General features: G+C 36.4%; 1 non-coding gene across 1 annotated transcript; it reads left to right on the forward strand.

The window, feature by feature from the left end:
* Positions 1-37: 37 nt before the first annotated feature.
* LOC121227408 (small nucleolar RNA R71) lies at positions 38-144 on the forward strand. Its single transcript, XR_005925017.1, has one exon. It is a non-coding gene; the product is annotated as a small nucleolar RNA R71 (small nucleolar RNA).
* The last annotated feature ends 11,317 nt before the right edge of the window (positions 145-11,461 follow it).

The raw sequence follows: 11,461 nt of genomic DNA on the forward strand, positions 1-11,461 counted from the left end.
ACCATTATAAAATGTCTCAAGTTGGATGCAATGTGGGATTCCATGGTGAGGGCATTTCCGTAATAGTTCTTTGTATCGTTCCCATGCCTCATACAAGGACTCATCATCCATTTGTTGGAAGGCAGTGATCGCGTTCCTTAACTTAGCATTCTTGCTTGTATTTAACGATCTATCCTCCTCTTAAGGCTCTATCCCTATCGTCAGCAATAAGGATAGGATTTTGAGCAAGGTCTGCTCCGTTTCCTTGATTCATATTCTCAAAATTCATTCCTTCAGTCCTTCTCTGGTTCACTTGTCTTTTTCGCTATCGAAAGGTTCGTTCTATCTCAGAATCTACAAGAAGTATGTAACACCCCGAACCCGAGGCCGTCGCCGGAGTCGAACACGAGGTGTTAACAGACTTCAAACCACTTAAAAAAATTTCCCAGACAAGCTGCCAGTCTGCGTACTAGTCGATTAAAAAAATCATATCTCGAGTTCTGAAACTCAAAATCCAGTTCCGTAAATTTTCCCTGAAACTAGACTCATATGCCCATCTACATATTTTTTTCTAGAATTTTTGGTCGGGCCAATTAGTACAGTTTATTAGTCAAAGTCTCCCATGTTACAGGGATCGACTACACTGACCTTTGTGCATTACAACTTGGATATCTCCCTGCACAGAGCTTCAATACTGATTCCGTTTGTTTCTATAGAAACTAGACTCGGAGAGGAATCTATACATATATGGAATGACTCCTAATTATCTCTGGTTAATTTATAATGAATTTCCAAAGTCGGATCATGGAATCCAGAAACCGTTCTGGCCCTGTCTCATGAGAACCTAAATATCTCTTAACATACTGTCCATATGATCGTTTCGTTACTTTCCTATGAAAATAGATTCATCAAGGTTCGTTTACATAATTTATTCATTATTTAATTCCAAACCTACTATTTTTAGTGATTTTCCCAAATCTACATCACTGCTGCTGCCAGCATCTGCCTTTAAGGTAGACTTTACCTATTTCATAGTTTCCATGATTCAACTAGCCCTTTTAGCATAAATAGCACAAATTATGATAGTGATTAACCATTCCATACCAAATGATTATAACATTATGCTCAAACATATATAAGCCATTTTCGCATGGCTATATACATTAACCAAAATATTCTTCCGCCACTAGTCTATTTTATACATGCCATAAGACAATCCGAAACGTAGCAGTACCAAACAGTGGATAGTGATAGTGTGACTAGTTGCTAACGATCCCCGAGCCTGTAGCTTCGCAATGAGATCTATAAAACAGAGGAAATAGAGTAATCGGAGTAAGCATTACAATGCTTAGTAAGTTTTAAGCAGTGTCAACAGATAACAATCAAATTATAACATAGTTGTTCGTATTTTTATTTCACTCTTCCTTCGGGCATACCATCCCTTTACCGAATATGCACATCTCATCATATACAATAAGCAGATAAACTTTCACATAAAAGTGAGCTCATGTGACATAGATATATCGTATGATTTCACATCACCTCTCACACTGATCCGATGTCACATAATCATAGGAATAGTCTCATAGATTGCTCTCGTATGCATCACATAACTACCTTATGATTTAGTGCAAATCAAGCTCACATATAAACTTGGAGTACATACCTGTTTAACCTTTCGCATTGAATATATTTATAAGCAATTCTTATTACGAAGTCTTACCCGGACATAATCTCCACACGAAGTTATCGGGTCTTACCCGGACAAAATCCCCACACGTAGTCATCGGGTCTTTAGAGCTCGGATATAGTACAAGCACGAAGCTTAAGGACATTAATCAGTGATAATATTCTCGCATAAAGCCTGCGGGGTTTTAACCCGGATATAGCACTGACACAAATGCCCTTCGGGACTTATCACATTTATGCACTTTCACATCCATCACGTTGGCCACTCGGCCCTGTCACATATATACACTTTCACATTCACACATCGGCCATTAGGCCTTATCACATATATACACTTTCACATTCATCACATCGGCCATTAGGCCTTATTACATATATACACTTTCACATTCATCACATCGGCTATTAGGCCTTATCACATATATACACTTTCACATTCATCACATCGGCTATTAGGCCTTATCACATACATATACACTTTCACATTCATCACATCGACCATTTGGCCTTATCACACATATACACTTTCACATTCATCACATCGGCCATTAGGCCTTATCACACATATACACTTTCACATTCATCACATCGGCCATTAGGCCTTATCACACATATACACTTTCACATTCATCACATCGGCCATTAGGCCTTACTATCATTTCATATTTGAATACTCATAACTTACAATATCACGATTTAGAATTCAAGTATGGGTTTAATCAATAGCTTATGAGCAACTAAAACAAGTTTATCGAGGTTCACAACATAATCTCAAATTCAGCACAAGCTGTTTTTCCTGAGCAATAGTCACTAAATTATTTATAACTGGAGCTACAAAACTCCAAATCACTTTCCGTTAATTTTTCCTGAATATAGACTCGTATATCTTCCATCCATAAAATTTCCAGAATTTTAGGTTTGGCCAATCAATACCAGATTTTTCTTAAAGTTTCCCCTGTTTCACTGTTTGACTAATCTGACCACTCTTCACTAAGAATCAAATTTCTCATTTTACAGAATTCAAAATGTGTTGTATTTGATTTCATTTGAAACTATACTCATTAAGGAGTCTAAGCATATAAATTTTATCTTATAACCATTTTTGTACAATTTATAATGATTTTCTAAAAACCGAACAGGGGATTTCGGAGTCATTCTGACACCGTCTCACACAACTTTAAATAGCTCATTATCGGAAATTCCTTTGCTTACACGGTTTCTTTTATAAGAAACTAGACTCATTAAGCTTTAATTTCATGTCTCATTCAGCCTCTAATTCAAATCCATAAATTTATGGTTATTTTCTAAAGTCACGTTACTGCTGCTGTCCTAAGCAGACTATTTCAAATTACCCTTGAATTCCCAAGCTCAAACACTTAAGAACTTACCATTTGAGCTTAGAACATATCATGGCCACATCATATCTTATTAAATCAACTCATCATGTCCTATTATAATTGAATTTACTCAACGTTTAATCGCTTAAAACTTACCTCGGATGTGGTCGAACAATTTCGGCGGCTATTCGATGACCTTCGATTTTCCCTTGTTGGACGCCTCTCCTTTAGAGTCTTGAGCTTAAACAAATAAATTAACTCATTTAACCGCTTTGCTACATATATTGGTATCCACATTTTAATGATTTTATGACATACGAAATGACATGGTAAAATTTTCATCTTGCTACTTTATGTTCTTAGCTATTCGGCTAATAACCTCATGCAATTACCATACTATCAATAATCTAATCACACATGCATATGCATACTTGGACATTCGGTAATCACCTTTGCTAATTTTAAACTCAACATCACATAAGCTCCCAAGTGATGGCCGAATGCTTCATTTGTTACCCAACTAACCATTCAACAACCTCAACCTCATTACCACCCTTTTATGCCTAATTATCTAAGTCAAGATAAGATCATCAACATGCCTAACTATAGCCGAATGTGCAACATTAATCTATCATTTCCATTTCATTTAACACTTAACATTTACCACATATCGATTCACCAAACTCTCCATCTATTCATGCTCTCATATTCGGTCACCCATACCCATACTAACCATATAACTAATTAATCGTAGGGTTAAACACAAGTGCAATATTGAAGCACCATGGCCGAACCTTCATGAAGTTGCTAAGACCCCTCATTTCTACTCCTCACACACTCTCACATCCAAACCTTTTTATTAAACACTCAAGCTCAATCATCTTCATGCCTCATCACCACAACATCAAAACACCAACCAAGAAAGACAACACCCATGGCCGAATATCATCTCCATCACATAGCAAGATTTAGACCATGGGCTAGGTAGAACTCAAACTAACAACTAAAACATGCATGCATCTCATGGAACATCATCAAACATACCTTAGCCTAGTTACATGCATGGCCGAATCTCTTCAACCTTTCTTCTTCCTTCCTCCTTCAAATTTTCGGCCAAGGTGTTAAAGGATGAACACCCTTTCTTTTTTTTTCTTTTCTTTGTCTAGTTACGGCAAAATGGAAGGGGGGGATGGATGAGACAACTTTGTTTTCATCACCCCTCCCTTTTCATTACTTAATTACTAACCCTTTATTTATTCTTTCTAACATAACACACTAAGCCAACATGTTCCCAACATGTTTCCACCCATAGCATGGCAGGCCACTAGCTCAAATTTTGGGTAATTTGACATGCAAACCCATCATTTTCATAACATGCATTAATAGGCCACTTCACATTTGCCTAGCACATTTCTAAATTTTCTCACATAAGTCCTATTTAATAAAATTCACTTACAATTAACAAAATTCAAACATGAAATTTTCACACATGCATATATACATATAATAAGCATCAAATATGACAGCTAATTATTTTATGACTCGGTTTAGCGGTCCCGAAACCACTTCCCGACTAGGGTCAATTTTGGGCTGTCACAACTCTCCCCACTTAAGAAATTTTCGTCCCCGAAAATTTCTACCGATGCATAGTTTAGGATAACGTCCTCTTATTGAATTATATCCATATAAACATTAGCTCATCGATAGCAATTGTAATTCATTACTGATTTCGCATCGATCCGTAAAATCATTTTCTTATCCTAAGACAAATACATAAACATTTCTGCAAGTATGCACATATATCTCATTTTCTTGATCTCATAAGCAATAATCACTTAATTTAATTCACAAATGCATTTCAAACACATATTAAGCACATATTAACATGTATAATTCACATCATCAACCCACATATTTGTAACCCACATTTTCATTCATGTATAAGCTGTAATCTGACCAAAAGTACACATATACTCAAACATCCCAATAAATATCTTTATAACTTTATCACATCTCAATATTCAACTTAACTCATTTCCAAAAGAAAAGTCAACTTCCACGTACCTGAACATTTAGTTCATTTAGCACATTCAAACATAGTTAACGTTACCCGTATACAGTCGAATTGGCATAAAGCCTAATATAATACTCTGGCATGAGATTTATTCTAGCGCATAACTCGTATATCCAAAATTATCAACATTCATCAAAAATTCTTTCAAACTTTCGAATGTCGAAACTTAATCAAAATAATTTCTTGAACAAGATCAACAAAATAGTGTCCATTCAACAATAGCACATATAGCTCTTACAATGCCATATCCTAGATATGGTCCTACATATTCTCACATATCGAGCCGATGCCATGTCCAGACATGGTCTTACACACTATCTCAAATCAATGCCTTCGTCCCAAACGAGGTCTTACATGAATTCCACTTCACAAACTTAGTGCCCACTGACCGATCCCGCACTCATAGTGCTCGGTTAAAGGAATTCGCACACACACAGTGCCTCTAATTATTCACATACATAGGGCTCTTATTCATTCGTTAATACACATTGATATGACTTAACCAAGTCTATAAACATCATGTATGTACACTTTTAAACATATCATCTCATTTAAATTTGAATTCGTATAGTAATGAATACTTAAACTTTGCTCAAATTACCGGCACGAAGCCTGCTAGGCACGAAGCCTACTAGGCACGAAGGCCCGAATACACGTCACCAGCATGATTGCTCTTCGGGATTTAGCACGGATATATCAGTAGCACGAATGCTCTTCAGAACTTAGCCCGGATTTAGTAACTCGCACCAATGCCTTCGGATCTTAGTCCGGATATGGTCACTTAGCACAAAGCCTTCGGGACTTAGCCCGTACATCATTCGAATAACCATGCACACTTAACAATAATTCATGACACATTCGTATTTCATTTTCATTAGCAAAACTCAAACACAAGACACTTATCATTTTTGCAATTTCGGCTCAATAGCCACACACAAAGAGCATGATTTTGATTTGCTTAAAACATGATCTAATCAAATCATAATTTAAGCTCTATTACTCAAGAACTTACCCCTTTCCGCTGTCCGAAATCGACTCGGTAAGGTCGCACCCTTAATATAAATAATTGATAGAAAATATATATATATAGTGGGTTCGCACACATAGTGCTTAATAATCAACCACGCACACTTAGTGCCATGTACTTTAAACTCGCACACTTAGTGCCATGCATTTCAAGCCCGCACACTTAGTGCCAATCTCACAACCGTGAACACTTATTGCCCACACACTTAGTGCTGAAAACCAACCACTCTATACGCTTCACTGCCCTTTTACATTCGACAATTTCGTCTCTACATACATATACACTTATAGCAATACACATTAGTATATCATTTACATTACTTGAATACAAACACAACATGCTTATCGACCATTCAACTTCCAGTTCCATGGCCACATACAAAAATCACATTTATAGTCATAACACTCCTTCAAAATTGCATCACTTATACCCTTATAATTCAATCCAAATCGAAATTCAAATACGAGTACATATACGTACCTGATCAACTTAATAATTTAGGCATATCTAAGTGAAGTTATATCGCAAATTCTCATAGTCAGAAGCTTGCTACAGCTCGATCGGGATCAAGATTCATTACAATACAGCAAACACATTTTAATAGCCAAAAATCATCACACTATCATTTTATCACTTTATGGCATTATAAATAGACTCACGCGTGCTACGTTAGTCTAGAACCGACTAAACCTGTCTGATACCAATCAAATGTAACACCCCGAACCCGAGGCCGTCGCCGGAGGTGTTAACAGACTTCAAACCACTTAAAAAAATTTCCCAGACAAGCTGCCAGTCTGCGTACTAGTCGCTTAAAAAATCATATCTGATTCTAAACTCGAAATCCAGTTCCGTAAATTTCCCTGAAACTAGACTCATATGCCCATCTACAATTTTTTCTAGAATTTTTGGTCGGGCCAATTAGTACAGTTTATTAGTCAAAGTCTCCCATGTTACAGGGATCGACTACACTGACCTTTGTGCATTACGACTTGGATATCTCCCTGCACAGAGCTTCAATACTGATGCGTTTGTTTCTATAGAAACTAGACTCAGAGAGGAATCTATACATATATGGAATGATCCTAATTATCTCTGGTTAATTTATAATGAATTTCAAAGTCGGAACAGGGAATCCAGAAACCGTTCTGGCCCTGTCTCACGAGAACCTGAATATCTCTTAACATACTGTCCATATGATCGTTTCGTTACTTTCCTATGAAAATAGATTCATCAAGGTTCGTTTACATAATTTATTCATTATTTAATTCAAATCCTACTATTTTTAGTGATTTTCCAAATCTACATCACTGCTGCTGCCAGCATCTGCCTTTAAGGTAGACTTTACCTATTTCATAGTTTCCATGATTCAACTAGCCTTTTAGCATAAATAGCACAAATTATGATAGTGATTAACCATTCCATACCAAATGATTATAACATTATGCTCAAAATATATAAGCCATTTTCGCATGGCTATATACATTAACCAAAATATTCTTCCGCCACTAGTCTATTTTATACATGCCATAAGACAATCCGAAACGTAGCAGTACCAAACAGTGGATAGTGATAGTGTGACTAGTTGCTGACGATCCCCGAGCCTGTAGCTTCGCAATGAGATCTATAAAACAGAGGAAACAGAGTAAACGGAGTAAGCATTACAATGCTTAGTAAGTTTTAAGCAGTGTCAACAGATAACAATCAAATTATAACATAGTTGTTCGTATTTTTATTTCACTCTTCCTTCGGGCATACCATCCCTTACCGAATATGCACATCTCATCATATACAATAAGCAGATAAACTTTCACATAAAAGTGAGCTCATGTGACATAGATATATCGTATGATTTCACATCACCTCTCACACTGATCCGATGTCACATAATCATAGGAATAGTCTCATAGATTGCTCTCGTATGCATCACATAACTACCTTATGATTTAGTGCAAATCAAGCTCACATATAAACTTGGAGTACATACCTGTTTAACCTTTCGAATTGAATATATTTATAAGCAATTCTTATTACGAAGTCTTACCCGGACATAATCTCCACACGAAGTTATCGGGTCTTACCCGGACAAAATCCCCACACGTAGTCATCGGGTCTTTAGAGCTCGGATATAGTACAAGCACGAAGCTTAAGGACATTAATCAGTGATAATATTCTCGCATAAAGCCTGCGGGGTTTTAACCCGGATATAGTACTGACACAAATGCCCTTCGGGACTTATCACATTTATGCACTTTCACATCCATCACGTTGGCCACTCGGCCCTGTCACATATATACACTTTCACATTCACACATCGGCATTAGGCCTTATCACATATATACACTTTCACATTCATCACATCGGCCATTAGGCCTTATTACATATATACACTTTCACATTCATCAACTATATACACTTTCACATTCATCACATCGGCTATTAGGCCTTATCACATATATACACTTTCACATTCATCACATCGGCTATTAGGCCTTATCACACATATACACTTTCACATTCATCACATCGGCCATTTGGCCTTATCACACATATACACTTTCACATTCATCACATCGACCATTTGGCCTTATCACACATATACACTTTCACATTCATCACATCGGCCATTAGGCCTTATCACACATATACACTTTCACATTCATCACATCGGCTATTAGGCCTTATCACATATATACACTTTCACATTCATCACATCGGCCATTAGGCCTTACTATCATTTCATATTCGAATACTCATAACTTACAATATCACGATTTAGAATTCAAGTATGGGTTTAATCAATAGCTTATGAGCAACTAAAACAAGTTTATCAAGGTTCACAACATAATCTCAAATTCAGCACAAGCTGTTTTTCCTGAGCAATAGTCACTAAATTATTTATAACTGGAGCTACAAAACTCCAAATCACTTTCCGTTAATTTTTCCTGAATATAGACTCGTATAGCTTCCATCCATAAAATTTCCAGAATTTTAGGTTTGGCCAATCAATACCAGATTTTTCTTAAAGTTTCCCCTGTTTCACTGTTTGACTAATCTGACCACTCTTCACTAAGAATCAAATTTCTCATTTTACAGAATTAAAATGTGTTGTATTTGATTTCATTTGAAACTAGACTCATTAAGGAGTCTAAGCATATAAATTTTATCTTATAACCATTTTTTAAATTTATAATGATTTTCTAAAAACCGAACAGGGGATTTCGGAGTCATTCTGACACCGTCTCACACAACTTTAAATATCTCATTATCGGAAATTCCTTTGCTTACACGGTTTCTTTTATAATAAACTAGACTCATTAAGCTTTAATTTCATGTCTCATTCACCTCTAATTCAAATCCATAAATTTATGGTGATTTTCTAAAGTCACGTTACTGCTGCTGTCCTAAGCAGACTATTTCAAATTACCCTTGAATTCCCAAGCTCAAACACTTAAGAACTTACCATTTGAGCTTAGAACATATCATGGCCACATCATATCTTATTAAATCAACTCATCATGTCCTATTATAATTGAATTTACTCAACGTTTAATCGCTTAAAACTTACCTCGGATGTGGTCGAACAATTTCGGCGGCTATTCGATGACCTTCGATTTTCCCTTGTTGGACGCCTCTCCTTTAGAGTCTTGAGCTTAAACAAATAAATTAACTCATTTAACCGCTTTGCTACATATATTGGTATCCACATTTTAATGATTTTATGACATACGAAACGACATGGTAAAATTTTCATCTTGCTACTTTATGTTCTTAGCTATTCGGCTAATAACCTCATGCAATTACCATACTATCAATAATCTAATCACACATGCATATGCATACTTGGACATTCGGTAATCACCTTTGCTAATTTTAAACTCAACATCACATAAGCTCCCAAGTGATGGCCGAATGCTTCATTGTTACCCAACTAACCATTCAACAACCTCAACCTCATTACCACCCTTTTATGCCTAATTATCTAAGTCAAGATAAGATCATCAACATGCCTAACTATAGCCGAATGTGCAACATTAATCTATCATTTCCATTTCATTTAACACTTAACATTTACCACATATCAATTCACCAAACTCTCCATCTATTCATGCTCTCATATTCGGTCACCCATACCCATACTAACCATATAACTAATTAATCCTAGGGTTAAACACAAGTGCAATATTGAAGCACCATGGCCGAACCTTCATGAAGTTGCTAAGACCCCTCATTTCTACTCCTCACACACTCTCACATCCAAACCTTTTTATTAAACACTCAAGCTCAATCATCTTCATGCCTCATCACCACAACATCAAAACACCAACCAAGAAAGACAACACCCATGGCCGAATATCATCTCCATCACATAGCAAGATTTAGACCATGGGCTAGGTAGAACTCAAACTAACAACTAAAACATGCATGCATCTCATGGAACATCATCAAACATACCTTAGCCTAGTTACATGCATGGCCGAATCTCTTCAACCTTTCTTCTTCCTTCCTCCTTCAAATTTTCGGCCAAGGTGTTAAAGGATGAACACCCTTTCTTTTTTTTTCTTTTCTTTGTCTAGTTACGGCAAAATGGAGGGGGGGGATGGATGAGACAACTTTGTTTTCATCACCCCTCCCTTTTCATTACTTAATTACTAACCCTTTTATTTATTCTTTCTAACATAACACACTAAGCCAACATGTTCCCAACATGTTTCCACCCATAGCATGGCCAGCCACTAGCTCAAATTTTGGGTAATTTGACATGCAAACCCATCATTTTCATAACATGCATTAATAGGCCACTTCACATTTGCCTAGCACATTTCTAAATTTTCTCACATAAGTCCTATTTAATAAAATTCACTTACAATTAACAAAATTCAAGCATGAAATTTTCACACATGCATATATACATATAATAAGCATCAAATATGATGGCTAATTATTAGTATGACTCAGTTTTGTGGTCCCGAAACCACTTCCCGACTAGGGTCAATTTTGGGCTGTCACACAATTCATCCAATTGTTTTGTCCAATGACCTCTTCATGTGTATGCTACCCTCATATGATATCATTGATTCCTTTGAGTTAAATCCGTTCACTCAATACAATCCTATTTTATCTTATTGTCACCATTGCATCTTCTTAATGATTATATGATCACTGTCAACAAATGACTGTGATAAATTGCCCATTCGAGAACAAGCAACCAGTGGCCACATTCCATATTTATCAATCCACACAATGCCAATGACAGAATATCATTAACACTTTAATTGAGCTATGAATTCCACTATTGCTAGTAAAGCCATGTCATACACAAGTCATGTACCCAAAATACTGGCTATGGGCTCGATC

The sequence above is a fragment of the Gossypium hirsutum genome, unplaced genomic scaffold (genome assembly GCF_007990345.1).
Source record: "Gossypium hirsutum isolate 1008001.06 unplaced genomic scaffold, Gossypium_hirsutum_v2.1 scaffold_871, whole genome shotgun sequence".
NCBI classification, from domain to species: domain Eukaryota; kingdom Viridiplantae; phylum Streptophyta; class Magnoliopsida; order Malvales; family Malvaceae; genus Gossypium; species Gossypium hirsutum.